This window comes from Suncus etruscus, chromosome 11, assembly GCF_024139225.1.
Source record: "Suncus etruscus isolate mSunEtr1 chromosome 11, mSunEtr1.pri.cur, whole genome shotgun sequence".
NCBI classification, from domain to species: Eukaryota; Metazoa; Chordata; class Mammalia; order Eulipotyphla; family Soricidae; genus Suncus; species Suncus etruscus.
The window spans coordinates 1,013,727-1,033,395 of NC_064858.1; the positions used below are offsets into that span (position 1 = coordinate 1,013,727).

At 42.4% G+C, this 19,669-nt stretch overlaps 2 protein-coding genes and 1 non-coding gene across 3 annotated transcripts in view; 1 reads left to right on the forward strand and 2 right to left on the reverse strand.

Moving 5' to 3' along the window:
* Nucleotides 1-19,669, reverse strand: part of SNURF (SNRPN upstream open reading frame) — a 482,133-nt gene that overhangs the window by 417,616 nt on the left and 44,848 nt on the right. The gene's annotated exons all lie outside the window — the stretch shown is intronic.
* Nucleotides 1-19,669, forward strand: part of MAGEL2 (MAGE family member L2) — a 548,609-nt gene that overhangs the window by 73,549 nt on the left and 455,391 nt on the right. The window lies entirely within an intron of this gene.
* On the reverse strand, nt 8,755-8,861 carry LOC126023463 (U6 spliceosomal RNA). The gene has a single exon (XR_007500584.1). It is a non-coding gene; the product is annotated as a U6 spliceosomal RNA (small nuclear RNA).

Consider the following 19,669-nt stretch of genomic DNA (forward strand, 5'->3'; position numbering starts at 1 on the left):
TTATATTGCTTTGTGTACTGCTAAGAAATGTTTTAATGTACTACAATCTGGGGACTTGAGGGACAAAGTAATTGTACATGGGCTCTGTTTTATTTTTCTTAATGTTCAAAATTAATGTACCAGCAAGGGGATTTCTTCTGAGAATTCTGTTTATGGGTGATTGTCCTTCCATTGTAACTTTACCTTGTCCTCTTTCTTTGCACCTTTGTTCTCATAATTTAAAATTTAAAAAAATCAAGTTGGCAGGTCAGATGAAAAGGTTTTTCAATTCCTAGGAAAATCGTCATTGGTGAGGGTAAACTTTGCTGATAAAAAGGCTTCATAGATTAGATTGTGCACAGAACATTCTTGAAACAATCATAATTTTTAAGTCTAGAATATTAAGTAATATAGTAATGATCACTGTAAAATGAGTTTACACCATAAAGTATCATCTAACAGGGTTGAACATCCAGGGTTTTTCCCTGAAAGCAAACTAAAAACATGGACATTATGATATAATACTAAACTAGTTTGAACTGAAAATAAATTGCAAAAGCATACTCAGTAAATGAGGACAAGGTTCTCTAGTTTAATAGAGTACAGTTGTTCATAATAAGCTCTCATGATGTCTTGGATTTCTTGGGGTTCTGTTATAATTTATCCCCTTTCATTTCTGATCTGATCTACTTGAGTATTCCCCCCCCCCTTTTTTTCCTATGAGTCTTGCCAACAGTCTATTTTGTTTCTTTTAAAAAACCAGCTCCTGACACTCCACATGCCAGGACTTCTGGGTGTTTTCGACTGGTATGTTGGGGGCTCTGGGAAGGACAGCTAGCCACAGGCCCCCTGGGCTGACCACTTAGTCCAGGGGACCGAGATCCCCCACACACCAGGCGGGTCTTCAGGGCCACGCCTGGTTAATCGGGCCCTGGGGGGGAGGGGGTTGATAAATTCCTCCCTATGTATCCACAAACTACAGAGGCAGGGCTGGGCTCAGAACACTCCACATGCCAGGACTTCTGGGTGTCTTTGACTGGTATGTTGGGGGCTCTGGGCAGGACAGCTAGCCACAGGCCCCCTGGGCTGACCACTTAGTCCAGGGGACCGAGATCCCCCCACACCAGGCGGGTCTTCAGGGCCATGCCTGGTTAATCGGGCCCTGGGGGAGGGGTGAGAAATTCCTCCCTATGCATCCAAAAACTACAGAATCGTGTGGGGGCTCGCGCCCCTCTGCGCACTTTAAGCATTAAGAGTATTCCTTATCCTTATGCTATGTTTTGTGTATTCAGAATGTTCATTTTGTATTCTGCCCTATCCCACAACCCTACAAAGCTCTTTTTTACTCCTTAACTCTCTAACCCCCCCAAACGTCATTAACCTACATTACTCTTTTTAACTTCAGTACTGTACAATCCTAATCACAGACCAAAGCCGTGCATTGTGTCCAACAACCCCAAACTGTTGCAAGATACATAAAATGGACACGTATTTCTTTAGAATATTTTGTGTTTTTTCTCTGACAGCTATAATTCTTACTAAATGTTGTCTTATACAGTGACGATTCTAACCACTTTTTATCTTCTCTTTATGAGCTGTTTAACAAGGAATTTTGGTGAAAGAGTCCCCCAGTTTAATGCTTATGATTGAATCATATCATGGGAATCAGTTGGACTTGTTCTTATGGCCCCCATATGCTCCAATAACACCACGTGGCATTGCTCCTTTTTTTGCATAGGCACATTAAAATGGGAAAATACTATACATACAAATAAGATCCTATCTAATAGAGATTGGAACACACACATCTTGTAGTGCAAAGGGACCTTACACCCTGAACATTGACATAACAACCTGGCACAGACCTCAGAAGAAAGGGCATTTTCCATTCACCCCTGAACCAGGGAAGCCATCCACGAAACATCCAGGCTTGTCTATAACATCACCTGGAAGTAATCCTCTACCACGGAAGACCCTACACTGCTCAGACATCGACCTGCTCAAAAGAGAATTCCCTTAACACTGAGAAGACTTAACAACAACATCGACCTGATTACAGGACAGGGCTCACTGCATTGCCCTTTGATTGTGAGGTGAAAGAAGAAGACGCTCCACATCCTGACTTCAATGTAGGATATGCAGATTCCAGGATCTTTAATACAGAAACATGATACCAACAACAGAGACTGTGAAAATAAAAGTGTGTTGGCACTACAGACAATGTCTTGGATTGGACGATCTAGCTTGCCTGGAGCCTAGAGTTGGTCTTGTGCCAGGAAACTTCAGGGGTCGGGTCTCTTTGTATTTAGGCCAAGGTTATTCCTTTCCATGTCCCTCATAATTTGGTGGGCCTATGCAAACAACATTTGCCACTCTAACACCATTTTACTGTGCTCCTTTGACTCTAATACTTAAAAAGAGCCCACTTAAAATTTGAGGTTAACTTAAGCTAATATGCATGTACATGGAAATGTAGAAAAATACTATGCCTGTAATGTTTTTTTTTTGTTTTTTTGTTTTTTTTTTTTTTTTTGGTTTTTGGGCCACACCCGTTTGACGCTCAGGGGTTACTCCTAGCTATGTGCTCAGAAATCGCCCCTGGCTTGGGGGGACCATATGGGACGCTGGGGGATCGAACTGCGGTCCGTTCCTTGGCTAGCGCTTGTAAGGCAGACACCTTACCTCTAGCGCCACCTTCCCGGCCCCAACTATGCCTGTAATGTTTAAGGAGTTACGTAAGTTTTATGGCTTTAGATTGCCTTATGTGCTGTTAAGAAATATTAGGGCCCGGAGAGATAGCACAGTGGCGTTTGCCTTGCAAGCAGCCAATCCAGGACCAAAGGTGGTTGGTTCGAATCCCGGTGTCCCATATGGTCCCCTGTGCCTGCCAGGAACTATTTCTGAACAGACAGCCAGGAGTAACCCCTGAGCACCGCCGGGTGTGCCCCCCCCCCAAAAAAAGAAAGAAATATTATAATGTGTTACAATCTGGGGACTTGAGGGACAAAGTAATTGTACATGGATTCTGTCTTATTTATCTTAATGTTCTTTGGCTGAAATTTCAAAGTTAAGATATCAGCAAGGGGACTTCTGAGAATTATGTTATGGGTGATGGTCCTTCCACTGTAATTTTACCTTGTCCTCTTTCTTTGCATCTTTGTTCTCATAATTAAAAATAAAAAAAAACCAGCTCCTCATCTCCTCAATTATTTGTATTGTTTTCATTATTTCTAGAGAGTTGATTTCTGCTCTGGTTTTTATTGTTTCCTTTCTTCTGCTTCTGTTTGGATTCCATTGTTTTTCCAGATATTTAAGGTTGTTGATTTTGTGTTTTTCTTCTTTCTTAACGTAGACCTATATTGCTATGAGTTTCCCCCTAATCACTACTTTTGCTGTGTCCCATAGATTTTGGCAATTTGTTTCTTCATTATCATTCTTCTCAACAAATCTCTTTATTTCTTCCTTGATTTTCTCTTTGATCCAGCTGTGGTTGAGCATCATGTTTAGTCTCCAGGTTTTATATTTTCTCCTTAACTTCTTTTTACAATCAATCTTGATTTCTGTGGCATTATGGTCTGATAGGGTTTGGTATAATTCTTCTATATGTGATTTTATATGTTAGACTTGTGTCTTAAAACATGGTCTATTCTAGAGAGGGTTCCATGTGCACTTAGAAGAATGTTTATTCAGATTTTTTCAGGATGAAAGGCCCTCTATAGATCCATTAGTCCTAGTTCTTCTAGTTTATTATTTACAGTTCTTTTTGTTTGTTTGTTTTTTCAGCCACACCCAGTGATGCTCAGGGGTTACTCCTGGCTATGTGCTCAGAAATTGCTCCTGGCTTGGGGACCATGTAGGATGCTGGGGATTGAACCACGGTTTGTTCTAGGCTAGCATGTGCAAGGCAGACGCCTTTCAGCCTGGGTCACCACTCTGGCCCCGTTATTTACAGTTCTTTATTTTTTTCCAGTTCTTATATCTTTGCTAATGTTCTGCCTACTGGACCTGTATAATGGTGATAGAGACTTGTTGATGTTTCCCACCATTGTCATGTTTCCATCCATATGTTTCTCTAGATTTGTGAGCAAAAACCTTACATATTTTCAGACTCTACATTTGGTCCATAAATGTTGATCAGAGTTAGTACTTCTTGGTCTATTGCTCCATTGTTCAATAAGTAGTGTCCATGTTTGTCTCTAAGCACTTTCTTGAAGTTGAATCAATTTGGTTTGATATAAGTATGGCTGTCACAGCTTTTCCCCCAGTAACTTGTATAACTGTTTTCCATCCTTTTATTCTGAGCCTGTGTATATTCTGAAATTTTAAATGTTTTCCTGAAGGCAGCAGTTGGCTGGATTTTGTTTCCTAATCCAACCCTCTACTCTGTACCTTTGATGGGAGAGTTTAGTTCATCTGCACACAAACAAATCTGAGATGGGGTGAGGCATGGCAGAGGGATCCGGACTGGTGGTGGAATGAGGAATCAGGCTGGGAGAAGATCAGATTCTTTTGTACATTAGGTTTCTATCTGGCAATCTAATTGATAATATCTATTACCTCTTTCCTTCCTGGGAGCCGGCTGGTGGTCCTGCCAGCATGGCATTTGGCAGCCCACTGCCATGCCAAAGGCTGCTTTAACCAGACCTAGGAAGGGGTGCGGAACATGGGTCACACCAGCACCCCCCTACCTCCTTCCTCTGGTACTACAGGGCTTTGCCTGGCCACATGGCTCGGCAAGCCACCGAGGTGGGTCCCTTGGAGGAGTTTATTGGTTTCCCTAGGCTCTCCCCATTTCCCTCCCAGCTCCAAAGGGAGGATCTGGGGGTGGGGGCTCGACCTTCCAGCCTTCTGCTCGGGAAGGATCTCTTTCCTTCCTGGGAGCTGAGCTGGGAGGTCCTGCCAGCATGGTGTTTGGCAGCCCACTGCCATGCCAAAAGCTGCTTTAACCAGGCCTAGGAAGGGGTGCGGGACATGGGTCACCCCAGCACCCCCCTACCTCCTTCCTTCGGTACTCCAGGGCTTTGCCAGGCCATATGGCTGGGCAAGCCACCGAGGTGGGTACCTTGGGAAGAGTTTATTGATTTTCCTAGGCTCTCCCCATTTCCCTCCCAGCTCCAAAGGGAGGGTCTGGGGGCGGGCGCTGCAACCTTCTGGCCTTCTGGCTCGGGAAGGATCTCTTTCTTTCCTGGGAGCCGAGCCAGGTGGTCCTGCCAGCATGGTGTTTGGCAGCCCTGTGCCATGCCAATGGCTGCTTTAATCAGGCCTAGGAAAGGGTGCTGGACATGGGACACAATAGGTTCTGGCATTAGGACTTATCAGGGAAGTTTCCTTATTAAACCTGTCCATTGTGAAACATTGTGAACATTATAAGAAATATATGGATATTATTGTGTTTCATCTGCTTGTCATTATCTGAACGCCATCCAGGCGCTTGTTTTATTCCTTTACTCCCTCACTCCCATCTCTTGTTACCCACATTTAACCATTTTCTGTACTAATGATTTTTGTTTTGGCCAAGGTAGATTACATATCTTTCACAGTAATTTTTGTGTGGAGTCTGAAGCTTCAGCAGGCAACGCGTCAGGGCAAGGTTCCATGCTGTCGGCTTTTTGTCCAAGATAAGTTGAAGATGCAGCCTCGGCAGCCCCCCACAGCCTTCTCTCTTCTTCCTCCCCATCCCCAGGGTTATTCCTGGACACCTGCTCAGGGTCCCAGCAATTGGTTTCCAGTGAGGTGCAATTTAAAAGAGACCCCAGGCTTCCTTGTTCCTGCAAGGGGCTGGGAGGGGTCTGCTGAACTTTCAACTTCCAGCAATTAGGAAGCAAAAGCCTCTTGGGGAGTCAGAAGCTTCAGCAGGCAACAAGGGGAGGACATGGTTCCATGCTCTCTTCGCTTGTCCAATCACAGACCAAAGTGGTATCTCGGAAACACCCCCCTCACTCTTGACTATTTCTAAAACATAAAAGGGTCACGTGTATCTCCTTTGTATATCTCAGATGTATTCCCTTAACATCTATAACTCTTGTCGAATACCTCATATAGTGACAATTTTGCCCACTGGATTTGTTATTTGATTGTTTGATTTTCCCCCTTTGAGATCTGTTTTATAAGCAATACTGGTAGAAGAGTACCACTGTATAGATTTCATGTTTGTACCAAGTTATGGGGAATGTTGGACTTTATTCGTCGGCCCCCAGATGCACCAACAATATCTTGTGGCATCGCTTCTCTTTTGCACAGGCACATTAAAATGGGAAAATAATACATATGCAAACAAGTTCTTACCTAATAGAGATGGGAACACAAATTTGGTAATGTAATTAGGCCTTTTACCCTGAACATTGGCATAATGATTTGGCTCAGGCCTCAGAAGAATGGGCATCGCCCACACACATGGATACCATCTATGGAAACAACCACAATTGTCTTTAACATTACCAGGATCCAAGCCTCAGCCAGGGAAGACCTACCACTGCTTTGGCATTGACTTACTCCAAAGAGTGCTCCCAACACCCAGACGACTCAGCAACTGTCTGCATGCAGGGCAGATCGCTCTACATTTAATGGTATGCTGAAACTAGAGGATGCTCCACATCAGCCTGACATCGATGAAAGAAATGCACAGAATCCAGAGTCTTTAAATATAAGAACCTGGGGCCCGGAGAGATAGCACAGTGGTGTTTGCCTTGCAAGCAGCCGATCCAGGACCTAAGGTGGTTGGTTCGAATCCCAGTGTCCCATATGGTCTCCTGTGCCTGCCAGGAGCTATTTCTGAGCAGACAGCCAGGAGTAACCCCTGAGAACCGCCGGGTGTGGCCCAAAAACCAATATATATATATATATATAAGAATATATATATATATATATATATATATATATATATATATATATATATATATATATATAAGAATCTGATACCAACAATACCTTAAGTGTGAAAAAGTTTCACCGGGACCTTGAGAATGACTGGAGTTGGACGAACTGGTATGCCTGGAACCCAGAGTCTGTCTTATGCCAATAAACTTCTAGGGTGAGACCTTTTTGTAATCAGGTCAAGGAGTTTTTCTCCATTTTCCCATTTTTCTGGACCTATGCAAACAACGGCCATTGCCACTATCACACCTTTACTATATTGTTTTACTCTTATCTTTTAAGGAAAAAAATACAACTTACTAAACTTAAAAACAAATAACTGTAGTAGAATGCCTGTCTCGAATACAGGCAGGGGATGGGAAAGGGGAGGGGTAATGTTACACTGGTGAAGGGGGGTGTTCTGGTTATGACTGTAACCCAAATATGATCATGTTACTTAAATAAAAATATATTAAAAAAAGAAAATATCTATTAGTTCGAACACTTTTTGCTTTGTTGTTTGTTGCTATTCTGATTGATTCCCTAGGATTTCTGTGTATAAGATCATGTCATCTGCAAAAGGCAGTACACTTATTTCTAAGATGAATGCCTTTTATTACTCTCTCATGCCTCTGGTTCAGGCAATGACAGTAGTGAGGAAAAGAGAAAATATCCATCTGGCATTTATTTGACAAACTAGATTCAAGATATATGTTACCAATAAAACTCAACAAGTAACAACTAACTGCCTAAACATTGATAAAGAAGTTGAACAGCTTCCCCAAAGAAGGCATAGAGGTTTCCAATGAAAAAGTCTTCAGCATCACTAAGTATTGGGGAAATACAAAAACGAAAATAAGAGAGAGACAATGAGCTGATGAGAATCACTTCAGAATTGGTGGAGACAGGCGAAAACTATGTTCTGCTCCTTCTGTTTTTTGGAAAGACATCTAATTCTGCCTAGTGAAAACTTCTCCAAAAACTAAAATCCCGGTTTTCCCATGACCCAGGAATGATACCCCTTGGCATTTATTTCAAGAACACAAAACCTTAATCTCAAATGATCTATGAACTTGTATATATGCAGAGCCCATTCCAATAGCTCAATTCTGGAAACAACCCAAAGTCCAAGGACTGATGGGAGGTAAATAAATCATGGTCTTCCATTGGACAGTGGAGTTCTACACAGCCAGTGAAAGGGAGTTTGTGCGTTAGGGCCATATTCACACACATCTAGACACATGTACAACTACACATGGGCAGTTACATGCACATAGTAATGCGTACACATGGAAATGTTCATGACATACTCAGGCACACATGGGGCACACAGACATGCACATATGGACATGTGTGCACACATGTAAACACGTAATTACAGAGACACATGCACACACAAAATTAAATGCATGTGACTCATACATAGCACATGTGTGAGGGCATGTGCACATGGTAACATGTGTACACATACAAATACATGTACATGGACACATATTTGAGCAGTTTGAACCACACTGCCTCTGTAAGGGCCAATAAAGAGATGGTTGTCATGGATGTGTATGTTCTGGGTCTTAGACACATACCTACTTGGAACCTACCTGGAAGAGCAACACAGCAAGAATCAACAGAATTCATAATATTTTGCCTTTATGTACAACTTTATGTATTTAGTGAGTGATTAAGTACCCATAAAGTCTATAACAGCAAAGTTTGTTTGAACCCTCAAATGTATATTTGTATTGTTTTGTTTGGGGAAGGAGGCAACATTAGTGCTCAGGGACTGTTTCTAGCTCTTCACTGTGGGCTCATTCCTGACAGTACCCATGGGACCATATTTGGGGCAGGGATTTGATTTTGTGGTAGGTTACATGCAAGGCCCCACCTTTATCTCCTGTACCCTCATATTAATGGCATTAAATTTTTTTAAATATGGAACGCTTCACGAATTTGCGTGTCATCCTTGTGCAGGGGCCATGCTAATCATCTCTGTATCGTTCCAATTTTAGTATATGTACTGCCGAAGCGAGCACGGCACTAAATTTTTTTTCGTTCGTTTGTTTTTGAGCCACATCCTGTGACGTTCAGGGGTTGCTCCTGGCTTGGGGGACCATATGGGATTGCCGGGGGATCGAACCGAGGTCTGTCCTGGTGAAACCGTGTGCAAAGCAAACGCCCTACCGCTGCTCTATTGCTCCAGTCCCGGCCCTGAATTATTTTCAAAGGAAACAGTGAAACAGTGAACTGTTTCTCTACACTCCCATAACCATAGTGTTGACAACCTGATTGGTTGCACTAATACCTTGTAACACTAGATGTCACTATAGGTAAAAAAAAAAAAATCAACAAATGGGTGGAATTAAAATGACCAATAATTAAAACTGAGTTGGAAATCACTTAAGGAACAGAGCCCTTCCCCTTTTTTTCATACCTATTGATAAAAACCCACATCAAAAATGTCAAAGGTCTTACATAATTCACTGTAGGCTTTTGATGGTGGTTGGGGATTTTCAGAAATCAACCTTGCAACCTTACAACCGTCACTAAGTGGCAGGGAAAGTGGCTCATGAACCTTGCACTGCAGTGCTGGCCCCCACTGCCTGTTGCCAAGTCCCCAGTTCACTTCTCAGAGACAGTGTTCCCCACATTCACACCCACCGAGTCCCCCTCTCCCCCCCGTAGCGTCTTATTTCTTCCAGAATGTTCAGGCATCCATGCAAAGCTATTCAATACAGAATATTCAAAAATACAGGAAATTTGTCAAGGAAATATGGCACTGTGATCAGTGCTGTCACTTCCCAGAGAAATGAAGACCTGGAGGATTTATGGGAAGCCACTCAGAGGCTAATATATGCTAATATGTGGAAGTACTAGACGAAGAATATCAGAAGGGTATCAGAAATTCATGGCTGAAAAGTTCTGGGAGGAAAATGTGGACACCCCAATAAATGAACAACCAAGGTTCCTAGATTTTTTGTTTTAGGTTCCTAGATTTGACTCGAGGAAATACTATGACAAAGGGTCACCAGGGTGCTTTGTAGTCTACCCCAAACAAAAGAAGCATTCCTTGAATAAATCCAATGGAGTGTTGCTGATATTGTGTTCTAAGGAGAAGTGCCTACATAGCATCTATGGGGCACTTCCCAAGGAATCACTGCAGTGTTGAGTCCTGATTCTGCATGAGCATGCAAAGAATATTGGTTTTCTCTCTTTATTTTTTTACATATATAAAGAAAATGCATCACAAGCTGACATAGTTAATCATAGTACATTTTTTTCCAGATAAATGAGAGAAAAAGTTATTTTTAAAAAAGAAGAGAAAGGGACCGGGGACATAGCACAGTGGTAAGGCGTTTGCCTTGCACGCAGCCAATCTGGGACAGATCCGGGTTTGATTTCTGGCATCTCATATTGTCCCCTGAACCTGCCAGAAGCAATTTCTGAGTGCAGAGCCAGGAGTAACCCCTGAATGTAGCAAAAGAAAAAAAAACCAACCAACAAATAAATAAACAAATAAGATAAAAAGGATAAAAAAAAAAAACGAAAAAAAAAATAGGAGCCAGAGTGGTAGAGTCCAGCAGTAAAGTATTTGCCTTGCATGGGGCTGACTCAGGACAGATGTGAGTTTGATCCAGGGTTGCCAGGAGCAACCCCTGAGCACCAGCGGGTGGAGTGGGAGGGAGGGAGGGAAAGAATAAAGATGGAAGGAAGGGAGGAAGGGAGGGAGGGAGGAAGGGAGGGGGGGAGGGAAGGAGGAAGGGAGGAAGGGAAGATAGGAGTACAGTAGCAAGCACATTTGTGAAAATTACTATATCTTCAATTAAGTCATTAATACATTAGCAGAAGTTTTAGTAAACTCTTGTTAGCCATACATTCTGGTAAATTGGTGTGTTCTTACAGGGATGACAGCATCAACCAAATGAATTTGTTCAGAAATTCGAAGCAATATTATTGATACTATGACTTTTAAGGGTGTGTAGTGGGGAAGGGTGCCCGCATTCACTCCAAACTGCCTTAGTAATATTAGCCCAAATAGAGGCATTCCTAAACTTAGGTCAGGTTAGTGTCCCCGAAGAGAATCGTAGAAGAGTGGTGAGGCAGGATGATAATAGACAAAGCAGTGACTGTGGATGATGGAAGCAACAGGCGTGATCTATCTTCACCTCCCCAGATGGCCAGCTTTGTGCCGTGTGGGCTGAAGTATCCATAATTTTTCATGGCTTGATTTACATCTCATTCTCATAGTGAGTCTATGAAGCTGGCCTGGTGAAAACATGATAACTGCGTTTGTGGGCATGCTTACAACCTTAGGTTCTTTTGTACAGAAGAAACAGTTGGTTATTTTCCCCCTCTGAACAATTCTTGAGTGGTTTCCTTTTATTCATTTAGAACCAACTTCTGCACTGTACTGTGCTGTGCTATGATTGTAATGGATAATTTCTGAAAGATGTGGTATTTCAGAAATGGGACATCCAGGAAGATAGAAAAAAGCAAACTAAGTTGAGACCTGCAAGATTTTGCAGGCAGGGGGTACTTGCTTTGCATGAAACTGATTCAATCCTCCCCAGCACCATATATGACCCCCCCAAGCCCTGCCAGGAGGAGTCCCTAAATCCAGAGCCAAGAGCACAGCCCCCAAACAAGAACAAAATCAAACACACAGAAAGAACAAAGCAGAGTCTGAAGAAATCTGTTTTTCCCAACTTTGTAGACCTTCCCAACCCCTCCTAAGATGGTCCAGACCTGTGATCTTTTCTCTATCAACCACACAGCATGAACTGCCCAATCACTTAACTTTCCTCTCTAATGTGCCTAGTTCTGTCAAAGATGCCAGGTTGATTATGGGAAACAAAGGCAGAGCACTCCCTCTTGATCTCTTCAATAGCTCAGTCCCTAGCTGGGAAGCACAGCTCAGCACCATTGTCAAGTCAACCACGTGAAAACACAGTGATGCTGGCCAAAGAGAAAGCAAAAATTCTTCCACAGTGAGTCAAGGATTCTATTTCTGGGGTGGTGTCTGGAAAGGTGGCAATGATTTCCCCAATATCATTGAAATTCTAGAGGGAACTTAGTCCTTGTTGAGTGACTTCTCTTTCTAAATCACCCTGGAGGAGCTGGGAGAGAGTCCAGATACAATGATGGGCTAGATTGGCCTTTGGTTCCTATTCGAAACCGAGCAAACAAGAGGAGATTGTATTGGATATTTTATTGTATTTGAGATGGTTCTAGAGAGGAAGAAAATGGTGGGGAATTGAGTAAAATGAAGTGATTTATATGATTAACGAAGCAGCAAGATCCTGTCGACTGGGCTGGTAACAGCCATTTATCTTGGGTGCCACAGAACAAATGAAGACTGATTGGGAGCTAACCCAAGGTCATAAAATAGTTCCCTGATGACTGAGGAAGCCCTGTGAATGCCAACTTTCAGGATGAGGGCATGATCTGTTGGAAGTAATCTGTGAATGTTTATATATATATATATATATATATATATATATATATATATATATATGGGGTTCAAGAAATTAGGCTGTAGGATTTCATGTAGGATTTCATGGCAATGTAGGAAGAGTCTTGAGGAAACCTATAACAGCGTGGAAAGTTTGTCGGTCTTAATGATGGTGAGTGTTATTATGAATTCTCCTTCCCAGACCAGAGTGCTGGGAGAGATTAGGAAGATACTAGAAGTGACCTTCACAAAGACAGATTATTTGTTTAGTTGTTGTTCAAGATAGTGAATTCTCTGGTTTAAAACAACAGAGGCAAAGAGAGGGAAAGTTAGAGAGCAAGATGGGAATTCAATAGATCAAAGGGATCAGGCATGCCAGTTACTTCCACAATGGAGGACTCTGTACCAGCAATTCGTGGTGGTGTGAAAAATGATGATAATGATGATTGCCAAAGGATGGGGGAGGTGGTATTGCCTTGTTGAGAAGCAGGAAACAAGGAAGCTGGGAGATTAGAAGGAACTTGTGAAAAATGAAGGTGAAAATCAACCTCAAGCAAGGAAAAGGTGAACATGATGGCAGGGAATGATTGTGGGGAGCAGGAAAAAGATCACAAGTAAGGAGTAAGGGTACAAAGGCAGAAAAAGCACCCACATGTGTCTTCTCCATTGTTTTAGGCACCACAAGGAGTGGCTAGTCTCTCATTGTTCAATACTGAGGAGATGCCTGCTTGGATGTCTGCTTCTGGAGCCTTGTTCCTGTCTCTATCTGGTGCAATCTCACAATCGCTGATTTTTCTTCAGCTGAGAAACACGAACCCAAGGCCAAACAATCTTTGTTTTGACAGGAACCAAACTGCACATTCTTACCCATAAAGCTCAAGGGCTCAGCATTCATTTTCTGACAATGTTACTTCCTGCTTGTCTGTGCAAGAGAAGGTCAGGGGGAGAGGGTCAAGTACATTCTTATCAGGCTCTCTTAGGATATTGGACTGACTTGACATAGAATTATTCTGTTCCAGGATGAATAAGGCATCATCACATGGCCTTCCTCTGATAGTTTCAAGGCAGGATAATTTGTACACAATGGAGAGATGCTTTGAGCATCACAAGAGAAACGGGAATGATGTGGTCACTTGTTTAACCAGTTTGATCCTGAGACCCTTCTGGTTCTTTCTGTGGGGTCACATGGCAGGCTGCAGTCCTTATTCTGTTTACAGAACACTTTCAGTGGTGCTGGCCTTAGGGAACATTCCATGGCATAGACTTGAGGGACAAAAATCACTTGGCACTTTCTGTGATACCAGTAAATTATTGGCTTCATAGGAGCTTTTAGGAAGGATTTCTGTTTCTTCAATATTTTGGAGAAGCTGGAAAAATAAAGGAAGTAATTTTTTCTTTAAAGGTTTTATAGAGGTGCTGGAGCAATAACACAATGGGGAGAGTGATTTCCTTGCATGCTGCTGACCCAGGTTGGATCCCAGGCATCCCACGAGTTCACCAGGAGTGATTCCAAAGCATAGAGCCAGGAATAATCCCTGAGCATGGTCATTAGAAAACAAAGAAACAATTAAACAAGCAAACTAACAAAGAAATAAACAAGCAAGCTAACAAAAATAAAGGTCAATAAAGGTGTTATAGGATTCATCAGTGAACCCATCTGTAGCAGGATTTTTTTTTTTTTTTTTAGTGAAGCAGGGTGGATTTTATTGACTGAAATGTGCTTAGAATGGTGTGAGAGGACAGGAAGAGGGGGGAAATGTTCAAGAGAAGACACAGGCTTTTCCAGAGTGGAGAAACAGAGAGATACAAATGAGGTCCTTGTTCAAGAGAGAGGGCAGATGTGAGGAGCAAGGTGTGAAGAAATCATCATCACTGTTTTCGTTTCCTGGCCTTTGATTGGCCAGTTCATATTTCACTTTCCTCCTCACTCAGAGAGGCTACACGGGTCTTAAGAACCTTTTCTCCAAGGTTCTCCAGGTTGACACTATAGAGTTGCTCATCGTCATCTCTCTTGATATCTTGAATTTATGAAGGATCCCCCATTTATGTAATGGCATTTAGACTTGGATACACCCCTTGGAAACTCCCACTGTAAAGACAGTTGAACCTGGACACACCCCTTGAGCACACCCTCTTGTCATCCCAGGTATAAAAGGAAAAAAATTGGACCCCTGCAGGGGGGCCCGGGATAGTGACCAGAGCAGTGCCTGCTGGCTTGAGGGGGCCAGAGATAAAGCATTGGCAAGATGCTACCTGCTTTGTGTGTGTGTGTGTGTGTGTGTGTGTGTGTGTGTGTCTGTGTGTTTTGGGTCACACCTGGCAATGCTCAGGGGTTATTCCTGGCTCCAGGCTCAGAAATTGCTCCTGGCAGGCACGGGGGACCATATGGGGAGCCGGGATTCAAACCGATGACCTCCTGCATGAAGGGCAAATGCCTTACCTCCATGCTATCTCTCCGGCCCCAGCTACCTGCTTTGTATCTATCCCTTTTTCTTTCTTTCTTTCTTTTACCAGGCACTCCCTTGCCACCACTGGTTGCTGAATTTCCAACCATCTTTCCCTCTCTCTCAGAAGCACCCAAGCTGCTGCAGGTCTCAGACTTCTCTCTCTAAGTCCCAGGCGAGTGGTTGCTACATATTGGCATTGCTGGGTGGGCACAAGGCTAGCTGAGCCAGTAGCTGAACCCCTTGGGCCCCTGCAAGCCTTGCAGCAATGGGCCCTGGCAGCCTTGGGAGTTTGCACACCCCTTCCATTTTTCATCCTATTTAGTTGGGCATTTTCTCTATTTTCCCCTCATGACTCTAGATAAAGGTTTCTCTAGCTTATTTATTCTTTCAAATAACTAGTTCCTGGCTTCATTGAGTCTGGGTATTGCTTTGTTGTTCTGTATCATTGAATTTTTTCTTATTTAGACTTTCTTCTAGTACTTTGAGAATTCATTTGTTGTTCCCTCTCCAGGTGTATAAGACACATTTAGGTTGTTGATTTGAGTGTTTTTTGTTTATTTGTTTTTGTGACAAAGGCCCATATTGCTATGAATGAACTTTCCCCCTTTGTTTCACTTTTGCTGTCCCACAAATTCTGATGACTTGTGTCTTCATTCTTACTAGCTTCAAGAAATCTTTTCATTTCCTCCTTGATATTCTGTTTCACCAAATTATTCTTTAGTGGTAGTGTTTTGTTCTGTTTCTAAGCACTGGAAGATTTTTCCCTATTTATATTAATGGTTAATTTCTATTCTCATGGCCTTGTGATCTGAGGGATGCTTTGGATTATTTCTAATTTATATGTTTATTTATGATAAATTAGATTTGTTATAATTATTTGAATTATGCAGTATGTGATTTCTCCTGAGGATTGTTTTGCCTACACTGGCGAATATCCAACTTTTTGGAATGGAGAGACCTGTACCTGCCCATTAATGCCAATTTTTCTAATTCTTCATTTATGGCTCTTATATATTTATGGATATTCTGCCCAGGTGATCTACCCAAAAGTGAAAGTCAAGTATTGACTACTACTGTCAATCATTTCCATCAATGTATTTCTTTATAAACTTTGATAATCATTCAATAGGTGTTTAGATGCTAAGAGATATTATATCATGATATGTGTTCTGTTAATAAATAAGTAGTGGCCATCTCTATCTCTAGTTACTTTCCTTATATTGAATGCTAGTTGTTCTGATAGAAACATGGCTGTCCCAGCTTTTTTATTTGCCTGCTATTGGCTTGACTGATCATGAAAGCATTTGATGACTGTTTTGCATTGTATTGCCTGAATCCAGCTATAGGTGGGGCCTAAAGCAGGGTTACTGTGAGAATTAAGAAAGCAAAACAGACATGAGAGAGATAGTATGGAGGTAAGGTAGAAGGTCGGTGGTTCAAATCCCGGCATCCCATATGGTCCCCTGAGCTTGCCAGAAGCGATTTCTGAGTGTAGAGCCAGGAGGAACCCCTGAGCGCTGCCAGGTGTGACCCAAAAACCAAAAAAAAAAAAAAAAAAGATGCTAACTGTGAACTGTGTTGAGGACAGAGAGCCCTGACTGTCTTGTCAATAGGATATTTATTGTTCAGCAATAATCATAGAAAGAAGGGCAGATAACACAATTTTTCAATCATTGCTAAGCCTAAGGGTATCTTTATAATCATATAAGGGAATGTGAGAAATGAGGAGGTTAAGGTACAACCTCTGAAGGGAAGGGTGGCAGATAAGAAACTCTATACAGGACTCACCCCCAGGGCATTCTCTGTGAGCAGCTAGTGTTCTGGTAATTTTAAGAGCCTTCAGCTATCTGTACCTCCTCTCAAACTATCTGAATTCTACATATTATTAGTCTTATAGCTCCACTAATACAGCCCTTCCAAGGATGAGCGTTTACCAGCAATATTTCTAGTGGATGCCAAGTGGAGATCCCAATTCACCTCCCCTCGTAGAGACAGCACAAGGGTTTGTTGACAATACATCCAGTGGCTGCAAGATCCAGACTAGGGCACTAGGAATATCTACAAGGTCCTGCACATTATAGCTGAGTGCTGCATCATTTTCATGAAGAAGCTACTTCTATTCATTCACTATGACATGGGAAGCTAAAAAGCACGTTTCCCTTTCAGCAATGTGCTCTGTCTTCTGTTTTCAGTTTCATCCAGCTTAGCGTGAGCTCTGTAGTCCCACCCTTCAGTTGCACTCAGATTTTTGGATCTTCCAGCACAAGGCTGGAAAGGGATCTTCTGTGTCCACCTATTAGTTTCCACAAGTCTTGCATGAACATATCATTCACTGAATGTTTTCATTTCTTTTTTTTTTTTGTGTGGTTTTTGGGTCACACCCGGCAGTGCTCAGGGGTTATTCCTGGCTCCAGGCTCAGAAATTGCTCCTGGCAGGCACGGGGGACCACATGGGATGCCGGGATTCGAACCGATGACCTCCTGCATGAAAGGCAAACGCTTTACCCCCATGCTATCTCTCCGGCCCCATGTTTTCATTTCTTAAAAAAGTTTTTATTTTATTCAAGAACAGTGACTTACAAAGTTATTGATAGTTGATTTTTAGGCAGATAAAATTTCAACAGCAATCCCACAACTAGCATCAGCTCCCATCACCAGTGCTCCCATACTCTATTCCCTACCCTCCAATCAACTTTCTTCACTCCCTGCATGCCCCCTCATTAGGCATATCCCAGAGTTTTGTGTTTGTAGCTTAGAGCTCATGTTCTCAGTGTTGTTGGGTCTGTGCTTTGGTTCACAGCTGCATGACTCTCCCCATCACTAGTATAACAAAATCCTCGCTCCTGTTTTCCTATCACTTCCTTTTCTCACCTTCTTCCTACTCCATTACATTTCCTAATGCAGTTATTTTATATACCACAGGTGAGTGAGATCATCCTGCGTTCATCTTTCTTTTTCTGGTTTAACTTCACTCAACATATTACTCACTGAATCCCTTTCTGATGCTCTGCATGATTCTGTGAATAGTAGCACTTTCATCTTAAAGCCCAAAAGTTTTTGTTGAGTTAAGGGTTCCCATAGAAGTGCCTAGGTATTTCAGGATCCTCACCCCACATTGATCTTGGCCCACCAGCCCAACAGTTTCATGCCAGGACCTGAGGAGTAGACCTGTTCAGACTTTGCTATTTCAGGGACCACCAAAGTCACCCCATCAGGTGAGACATTTTCTCTTCTCTCTTTCTGGCACCATTGGGCAATAGGTTTGTACACACCAAAAAAATGTATCCTTTAATGTTGCTGAGATAGAGCGAGAACAAGAGAGAGAGAGAGAGAGCACTTGAGAGAGTCTGGAGCCAACAACTGTTGGCTCTCCCTATAAATACACCAGTCCTAACTGCCCCCAGTTGGCATTTACAGGGGTTATTTCATAAAAGATGTCATCACCTCTTAAGACTCTAGTAACACAGTTAATTGTGTCTGGATTTCTACAGGTTTGCATAAACTCAGGAGGCAATATTTTTTCTGCATAATTGGTAATACTCGCTGTAATGGGAAGCTGACAATATGACTGAGGCTTTAATTGGGCTGTCAAAGTCGATGTACATTCAGTATTTAAGATTGGATTCTGAGAACCAATGAAAAGGAAAGTTTGACATCTTGTTACAGGGCCCCAGGTCACTAAGAAGGTGACAAAGAGCCAAAAGTTGAGGAATTCAACTACACTTACAGGTGTTACTGGTAGATCCTGACCTTTCTTCTTAGATATTGGGTCCTTATCCCCAAATGCAGCCGAAGTTTCCATTGGCCTAGTTTGGTCTTTCTCCATATGAATCGCTCTGAATGATGTTGTCACTCCAGCTCCAGCACCAGGCAAGGGGCTGGGGTGCTGAGAGACTCTCACAATAGTTTAGTTATGACTAATGAGTATCGCCCTCCTCTGGGAAATGAAATGGAAGAGTCCACATAGTTTAACCCTCAACATTTAGATGTCTTTGAAGGCTAAGAAATAAGCTAGAGAGTTAGCACAGCAGTAGGGCATTTGCCTTGCATGCAGCCACCCAGGGATGGACCCAGGTTTGATTTCTGGCATCCTATATGGTCTACTGAGCCTTCCAGGAGTGATTTCTGGGAACGTAGCCAGGAGTAACCCCTAAGTGTCACCAGGTGTGGCCCAAAAAAATAATCAATTAATAAATAAACTGAAAAAAAAAGAAAAGAAATAAGCTAGATTGAGGTTGTGTAAGCATTCTCTGGAAGAAGCCTGTTGTTTTTATTGTTTTATTAATGGGGTGTGTATGTATGTGTATATGTACAAATTATGTATTTAATTTTGGGCATGTATCTGGCTCTGCACTCAGGGATCACCCTTGGTGGGCTTGGGGAAACCTTACAGAATGCCAAAAATCAAACCTGGGTCAGTCGCATTTAAGGCAAACAGACCCCCTACCCACATCCTATATCTCCAGCCTCAATTATTACTATAATTTTATGTTGACTTACTGATGTTTCATGGCAAGGGTTAAAAGCTATCCAGAAGCCAAGCTCCTGGCTGGACAGGCCTTTTTTTGAAACAAGGTGACATAATCCACACAACTAACCACATCAGCCATCCGAAAATCACCGAGGGGAATTTCCAAGAAAGCATTTCACTCACTGTTGATGAGGGTTGAGTTACAGACTGTTCAATCGCCAGATGAAGTGATTTGTTCACTGGTGGAAAGGTTAGTAGAGTCTGGATGTCCCACAGATCCCAATAGGAAAAGGCAATTCCCATTCCCCCTATCCAACAGGAATGGGGGGATAGTTCCAATTGAACAGATCCACAGAAAATAATCCACACAGACAAGAGGGTGAAACTAGGCAAGAAGGTCAAACACAAAAACGTTTGAATAAAAGAACACATGTATCTGGGGCCAACCCCCGAGGTTTACTAACAAATGAATTA